General features: G+C 36.1%; 1 non-coding gene across 1 annotated transcript; it reads left to right on the top strand.

Annotated features, from left to right (window-relative positions):
• The first annotated feature begins 1,543 nt into the window (after positions 1-1,543).
• On the top strand, positions 1,544-1,677 carry LOC124987748 (small nucleolar RNA SNORA1). The gene has a single exon (XR_007109263.1). It is a non-coding gene; the product is annotated as a small nucleolar RNA SNORA1 (small nucleolar RNA).
• Positions 1,678-9,120: the final 7,443 nt, after the last annotated feature.

Genomic DNA, 9,120 nt, shown 5'->3' with positions numbered 1-9,120 from the left:
TACACAGGTATATCTATATTGTGCTTAATCTTAAAGTATCTTATGACAACTGTAGCACAGAATAGCTATGGGCATTTCTAAAATCTTCTATCTAACCTCTGAGGTTGGATTCAGATTTAGGTAGTGTTGCTCATATTGCGGCACACAGCTTTATCACTATCCTCTCGGGCACCAGCATTTCCAGGGGGCTGTGTGCTGGAGCTCCATGCCAGTCTCTCTGTTTAGTTGGAATACATGCTGTAATGTGCTAAAGTATGCTTCTCTTTTACATCACCTGCTTTAGTCCATAATCCAGAGATTATGATCTTTGTCATACTGAAATAATCAAAGTTTAGTCAACAATTATTTGAAAGTCCATTTATATAAAATTAGTGAATCAGGTCCTAACTATGTTAAAGGTGAGAAAAATGCAATTCGTATTTGTACAGGGCTTTGTGATTATTTTCAGTAAGCGCATATACACATAAAATAACTTATATCGAGGTAGGTGGTATTCCTCCAAAGAGAATAACAAACCACATGCTCCACTGCTGTAAAGTTCAGAGTTCAATGTAATGAAGAACTTTAGTAACATCCACTAACCACGGAGGCAGCAATTCTCTTTGTTCAAAAGAGAAGATCATATCTGGTTGAAAGGGACCAGAGGTTTCATGGAAGAAGTCTTGTTTGACATAGGTCTGAAGGGACTGGTGAAAGGTTAGCAGGTAGAGATAAATGGATGGAATCTCTGCTACAAATAATTGACAACTAGAGCAAAGTGCAATTCTGGTTTGGATTTGTTTATGGGGTAATCCTTGACAGTGTCTTGGGCTCTCAGCCTCATGTAACCAGATTGTTCTGTCAAATCCATCTATTTTCACCAAAGTTAATCAGAAAGGACACCTGGTTAGGAATCATGAGCCTAGAACTCAGCCTGTCAGTCATCAGTTGTGTGAGCTTGATGAAGTTGTCTATTCAACTAGAACTTTACCCATTTAAAAATTAGTAATAATTTCATGCTTTCCTCACAACACTAGATTTGTCAAATGTGTGAACATACTACAGGAATTCTTTGGAAGCCGTAAAATGCACTGTCAAAGAAAGATGACTTTATTCAGTCCTTCTCTACTGCTCCCAGCCTGTCTCGGCCAAATAAAGATGATGTATAAAATCATATAAAGATGTGGGGATAAAAATTTGTGTCTTATGACTCTGCATTTTGCTTGCTGCATGTGCAATGACTGCAGGTAAGGAGGATGTACCTGGCCTATCTAGAATCCAGAGTGCAAGGGGGTGTCTCTTTCTGTTTGCAGAGAAAACCTTTAAATGAGGGCAACACAATTCAGAGTCAGTCAAAATATCATTTTGTGCACCATGGATTGTGATGAAAGGAATGTGAAATCAAAAAATAGAGCAGGTTCCACCTGAAGAAAAAAGCTGAACTACAAATACAGTAACCCCATAGTTGGTCTAAGCAGGGAAACATTCCTATGATAGTAGGAAATTTAAGATGACCTAGAAATGTGACAGACCAAAATTTCGAGCTGTAAGCAGAGACTGTGGTAACCTCATTCTTGATGAGAGTGGGCATTGTGGACCATAGTGTCAAGAAATTGCTAACATGGCTCAACAGAGGTGCAGGTTATGCTCCATGACAGTGAACGTGCTGCAGTGGTAACAAGGTGGCCTGTGACTCTGTCTGCTAATTTGATGAACCTCAACAAGAGAAAAATATTCACTTTCCATATTAGAAATGATTAACGAGTAACTCCTGTTAGCTAATTTTCTAAAATATCAATATGCTTTCTGGATTTCAACTTAACCCTAAGGTAAATTTTTTTAAAATAAAATCCTGAAAATTGGAGGAGTGGCATTTTTGAAGTTATTATCCATATGTCTATATTTAAGTGGGAATAAAAGAAGTCCAAATAAAGGTACTGGTGGGTCAACAAGACAACTGTGGACGAAGCATGGGCTCCAATGAATCCAACTATTATGTAGACTTGTAAGGCACCAATAAAACTTAAAAAGTAAAGAAAAAAATTAAATAAATGAAAAAGGTCTATCTTAAGGTAGCTCTAGAATAAAGGTGACCTTTTTCTTTGAAGGTGACCTTGGTGGGCAGTAGACTGAATCACAACACGTGAAACTCCATAAATAAACATGCACTGACTTTAAAAAAGGAATGGTAGTGGAAAATTGAGTTAACCAAGAGCACCTTAAATTTCTGTTCTCCTATAACTGATATTCTGAGAATTTCCATACCCTCATTAGATCAAAGGATATGAGGTATAATAAACTGACAGTGACATCTAGTTCTGTTCCTAAACAAAACTAATAATAAGGTACAGCTGGTTTTGTCTGTTTGGTAATTATTTTCTTCACTACCAAAACTACCATGAATCAACTCCTTTCATTGGTCTTGCTGCTTTTTTTGATGTGTTTCCTTACTCCATTCTGTACCCGTCCTTCATATCTTCATTGTGCCTTGTATTGTTCCTCACATACCAGATATGCCATGCCATATGCTCTTCTTTCATAGTAAATCTACTCTAGGACTCAAAATTTACCTTTACTTAGCTCCAACCTTTCAAGATTTTTCCTTCTACTCATGTGATGATAAATGATAATGAATTGACCAGCGCACCCTTGTCAATATATTTACATATTAATTGAGGTTTCTGAAAACATGAATTTGAAACCATATTATGTTCTAAATGTATCTGTTCTCCCCAAAACTGTAAGTTAAAAACTGATCACCAAAGCAACAGTATTAAGAGGTGGGAACTCTGGGAAGTGATTACTTCACTGAGGGCTTCAGAACTCATGAATGGAATCAGGAATCCTTATTGTAAGGATTGGAGTTCAGCACTTTTGCCTTTTTGCCTCTCTGCCTTTTTCCATGTAAGGTCAGCAAAAAGGTACCATCTTGAAATCAGACAGCAGGCCCTCACCAGACACGGAATCTGATGGGACCATGATCTTGAACTTCTTGGCTTCCAGAACACTGGGAAACATGTTGCATTGTTTACAAATTACTCAGTCTCAGGTATTTTTTTTTACAGAAGCACAAATAGACTAAAACAGTGACACTTCAAATAGTAAGAATTTTAGATGTAGAAAATAAAAAAACAAAGGAGATATATTTTTCAGCAAGCCTCAGAAAAGTGTTCTTTATAATCACAGCTATGTAAGGCTAAACTAGATGATATAGGATGAGACAATTCCAAAATTGCTTACTTAGAGTCAGTATTAGCAAAAGGCCTCTGAAATATGTAAAGCAGAAGTCAAAATTTCAAACATTTGCAGAATCCAATAAGGTAATAGAGTTATATAAAATGATAAAACTGATACAATAAAGAATGTGAAGGCTGCAGTAAACTGGAGACCATGCATAGTGTAAAACCATTTTACAATGAAAAATAATACCATTTTACAGAAACCACTTGGGAACCTGGAGAGCTAAAAAAGATGGTATTACTATACTTAAAATGCAAAACAGAGAAAAATTATAATACTCACAATTTTTCATGAACTCTTCAGAACAATGAAATCACACAGCAATCAACTGCCCCAAAGTCTAAGGAAAAATAGGTGCCTAACAGAAGAAATATAAAGACTATTGAGGTTGAACCTCATGAATGGAATCAGGAATCCTCGAATCCAACCTCAAGCCTCAAATCCAGCCAGTTTCCTGACTACATTAACTTAAATTCCCACACTAAAGTACTGGAAAATGGAAAGGCATACCCATTTTCACATATAAAACAGTTTTTCTCAATTTCTGTTTCCCTACACAAGATGTCTAACATTCAACAAAAGTTTATGAACTAGAGAGAAAAGAAGAAAATTGTCACATTTCCTGTAAACAAAGTAATCATCAAAATCAGATATGGAACAGATGTTGAAACTATTAGGGAAGACATTTAACTATGATTAATATCTAAAAGACTTTCATGGAAAAGGTGAACAACATGCAAGATCAGATGGGTAATTTCAACAGACATGGAAATTATAATAAAGAATCAACTATAAAAATGAAAATGAACACATCAATAGATGAGACAGTGCAAAAAATCATCAGAACTTGAAGATAGGTCAATAAAAGCTATTCATGCTTAAAAAAAAAAGAGAAAGAAAAAGCAGAGCACTGAACTTCTTTTGGGAAAAAAAAAATCAAACAGTTTCACATATGCATAATTAGAAATCCAGAAGTTGATGAGAGAGAATGTAGGGGAGGAGAAATATTGAAATAATGGCCAAGAATTTTCTAAAATTCATGACAAAATATCCTCATAATATATACACAACATTACCACCTCATCACATACACCATAACCATTGTGACAAATCCAAGAAACTAAATGTATCCCAAACAGGATAAATGCCAAGAGCCACACTAACACGTCATATTCAAACTTCAGAGAAAAAAAGATTAAGAGAAAATACAGAATGCAGCCAGAGAGCAAAGACACACTGCATGTAGGTTGGAATCATAGCAAAGCTTATGGTGGACATCTGTGAGCTAGAAGGCAACACAGTGACCTTTTTCAGAGTGCTGGAAAAAAAGGGATCGAGCCATAATTTCAAGGAAAGAAAATGTCTTTCAAAAATGAAAGTGAAATAAAGGGTTTCTAGACCAAATGTTTAACTTGATTGCCAGCAGACACTCTATAAGAAATGTAAAGGAAATTCCTCAAGCAGAAGGTATTTTATATACATAGCAATTTGGCTCAAAGGAGTAAAAAGTCCTGGAAATTAAATAAATGAAGGTAAAATAATTTTCTCAATTTTAATTGTTTAAAAATTATAATTTAAATAAAAATTATAGCAATATATTGTGTTTACATAACATGTAAAAGTAATATTAATTAGACAATGACAGGAAAATTAGGAATATGTTATTATAAATTCTTTCACTTGAAGTGTGGATAAAAATAAAGTACATAATGCAAAACCTAGAACAATCAGTAAAAAAAAAATTACACAGAAAAAAGAGATACAAGTAATAAGTCAATAGAGGAGGTAAAATGGGGGTTTAAAAACATTCACTTAACACAAAAGTGTTACCAAAAGTCCAGTCCTCATCCCTGATGCTGATCCAATAATGAAGACAAGGTTTTGAAGAAAAGGAAAAAAATTAAAATTTTACTGCTTTGCTAACAAAGGAGAAACACAGGGGACATTGTAAATTTTAATCCAACAGACTGGTAACCATATTTAACATGAATGGGGTTAAACTGAAACACTTAAAAAACAAAAGAGGAGTTTAAAAAAAAAAAAACCTTTAAAAATAGTTAAAAACAAAGATAGGTTAGATTTTAAATAGCACAATACAGCTACATGCTGTGTAAGAAATGTACTTTAAATGTGAAGATTAAGAAGAAAAACTTATACTCTGCAAACATTAACCCTAAGAAAGCTAGGGTAGCCATGCAATATTGTATAAAGTAGATTCTAGAAGAGGAATGTGTCAAGAAAAAAGAAGGACATTATATAATGATAAATGGATAAATTCTCCAAAGAGACAAAACAGTCTAAAATATGCATGTACCTCAAAACAAATCTCCAAATTATATGAAGCAAAAATGATTACGCTCTAAGGAGAAGTAGATGTGTTCACCACTCTAGTGGAAGAATTCAACATCCTCTCTCAGGAGTCAGTCAAGACATGGTGGTGCTTTGTAGTGTCAGTTTAGCTAGGCTCAACTACTTTCCTCTGTTTCTAATTAGAGTTGGTCAAAAAGAACATTCTTGTGCAAAATTAGAAGGGTGGAAATGAAGCAGCAGCTATTTTGCTCACACATTATAGCTTGACTGCTGCCTTATCTTGTGCAAAAAAGACAGCAGTCAAGCGTGGAACTGCTCCAACCTTCCCCTGAGGGACCTAATTTCTGAGCCAGGTATAGGTCAGTTTCAGTGATGAAGGGCAATTGTAATAGCCTCTCTGGCAGGACATCCACACTGTCAAGGTCAGAGGTAGCAAGAGTTGAAATGTGTTTCAGTTCATCCTCTTCTGTTACAGGGCTTGTTTGGGGCTCACAGCTTCTGGTTGTTCTTGTCTTCAGTACATCCATCTTTCCTTCCTGACCGCCTGCCCTTCAGACTTTAGCTCCAGCATCAGAGGCACACAACAGTCTCAAAACCAGCTCCTATAATTGTATAAGATCAAATTCTTTTATCAAATACCTTAATTTATCTGTAGCTCACATTTCCACATTTCTAAATCTGCAGCTACATTTACATTTTCATTTATATCTATATCCAAATCTACACGTCCTGCTTCACTGATGGAAGCCTGATGGGTATAGAATGTGATACCAAAAGTGTTTCCAGAGGAAAAGACTCTATCATGAATTCTCTGAAATGGTTTTCAGTTTTCTAGACTGAAAGCCCTTATGTTATTGGATTTAACAGCATGGCACAGCTTTTCAGGAATAAAGGGAACATTGACCAGGCATGCCAGGCAGCAGCAAAATTGTTATTCAAATTACCATCTATTCAAAACTGTAATCAGTTTCTATAGACAGCAAGGCTCTGGGTGGCCTAGTAATTGCTGCCACAGAACACCTTATTCAAAATAAGAAGTATAATGAAGTTGATTGTTCTGCAGAAATACAGGAAAGAAAATAATGAACCCAGGATCTTGAATTTGAAGCTTAAGGTCTTCATAAGGGACATGAAAACTTCAATAACTGTCCTCAAGTAAACTTATTTCTTGTAGCCATAAGGTAGATATTTCTGAAAACTGAACACAACATCTGATCCTGTGGGTGGCAGAATCACAAATGCAAATTGAATTTCCAGTTCTATTGTGTCTCTTTTGTTTAAGTTGGGCCATCGGTACAGTTAGAGTAGAACTGGCAAAATTGGGAGAAAGATTCCAAAGATGTTGGGGAACTTTCAACCCTAAAATTCTGCCAAGTCATTTTTGCCTGTAGAAGTCTCCTTTTAGCCCCTGTGTAAGGTTAGTCTCCGTTTATCAAAGAATCTGGAATGGCTTCCCCTAGGTGTTGATCTGACAAGGTATCACCATTATTCCTCAGGACCTACTTCTACAGTCTCTTTTTGTTTCTAAATCTATAACTAACCCAAGAAATAGTAGGCTCCAGAGGGTGAAACACAGAATATGACCTGAGATGACATCTGATATACACAAAATAATGATTTTCCCAGAAACCTGGAAAATGTGTAAGGATGGATTTCAAGTATAGGATCAAGATTAAAAAAAAAAAAAAAAAAAAAAAAAAAAAAACCATAAAGTTGGATCAGGATGAATCATCAATCAGAGATTCTAGATTCAAAACTGAAGGGTTAGAAATGACTTTAATAGTTTTCTTGGTTATTGTCCAAAATGTTGACCGGATTGTAGTCTCCACTAAATTAATTTGAAGCACCAATTTTTTGGTACATTATAAAGTAAGTTATCCAAAGGTTTAGGGAGACTGCATTATTTCAAGTGAATTTAATCATTGTTTCAGCTACATATCCTTTGCTTTAAAAGAACATTAAAACTTGTTGATTTTCCCAGGAAGTTTAGATCTTGTCATGATCTTGGAAAATCAGTGAATTTTAATGTTTTTGTTTTTTTTTAATATCACTGAACAATTTATGTGTTGACAATGCTTTCATTTTGAGACATAAAAACTATCTTACTTTATATAAATTATATAATGCTTTAGATGAAAGGATGTTCACTTGAAATCAGTAATTAGTAATTGCAGCAGTTTCAGACTAAACAGCAGAGGGAGGCAAAAATATGCAGCTTTAATAATTTACCAATCACCTTCGATTCTAGTCTGCACATCTTTTTTTCATGTAAGAAAGTGTAAACTTGGTCAATCCTAGGTAAATTCAGTTCTGGAATTTCTCCCAATTTGTTTTCTTTCTGTGGCGTCATCTAAACCCAAGACATCTGGGGTGAATTATCTGGTCTCTCTTCTTGGTTCTGTTTACTCCTATCTGCTGTGAGTCCCTCACCCTGGTCTATTTCCTCGGCATCTTTCCTCTCTTAGCTCTCCCCTCTCAGATGCCAGTGCCATTGGCACCTGCAGCCTGCATCTTCTGTATCTCATGGAGCAATATCCTCAGGTCTGCTACCCTCTCTCACTTGACTCTCTGCTTCCTAATCAATAATAGAAATTTGGAACTCTGAGCCTCAAAAATATCAGTGGAATCATCTGAGGCCTAGTGTTTTAGTCAGTTTTTTTTAGCTGTTATGACCAAAAGACCTGACAAGAACAAAAAGAGAAAGAAAACTTTATTTGGGGGCTGATGGTGTCAGAGAACTCAGTCCACAGATGCCTTACTCTCTTACTCAGGGACCAAGGAGAGGCAGAACATCATGGTGGAAGGATGTGGTAGAGGAAAACATCCTGGGAGACTTGGCTCCAGGAAGGAGGGGCCACTCTGCTCTACCCGGACAAAATATATACCCCAAAGGCAGGCCCCCAGGGACTCACATCCTCTAGACACACCCTATCTGCCTACAATTACCACCCAGTTAATCCCTGTTATAGATCAATGCACTGATTAGGTTAAGCCTCTCATAACCCAATCATTTCACCCCTAAACTTTCTTGCATTGTCTCACACTTGAGCTTTTGGGGGACACCTCACATGTGAACCATAACACCTAGTATGTCACTAAAAAGTCATACAGCAAATTCTGTTCTACTGTTCCAATATCATGGAGATAAAGGAACTTCCCCAAGGCTCTGCTCTGCAAATGGGCCACGGGTCATTAAGCCCTATACACTTTAAGTCCCTCAGCTGCTTATATTGGCATACCTAAATCAATTCCTTTAAAAACCACTCCTAAGTGAGGCAGGTATGAGCCCATCTAAGCAACTACCTCTCTAAAAAGACTTTTCACTGAACCAATTATTTATTAGAGTATTTTAAGTTCAGTTTGTGGGAATTACTAAACTTTGATTCTTTTACTCTGCTGTGCTCCCTACTTCAAACCCCCACAGCTTAGCTCCTGCCTGAAATTAAAGGAGAACAAGAAAAAAATAAGAATGTTTGAAGTAAAAAAAGCACATGAATTTATATCATTGCAAATTAATGCTGATTTTCTAGTCATGATCATCTGTTAATCCACCATATGGCACTCTGAGGATAATTTAACCTTCCTGACAGT

This window comes from Sciurus carolinensis, chromosome 6 (assembly GCF_902686445.1).
Source record: "Sciurus carolinensis chromosome 6, mSciCar1.2, whole genome shotgun sequence".
Lineage (NCBI taxonomy): Eukaryota > Metazoa > Chordata > Mammalia > Rodentia > Sciuridae > Sciurus > Sciurus carolinensis.
Note: the sequence above shows the minus strand (reverse complement) of the source record. Positions and strands in the feature narration are given on the sequence as shown.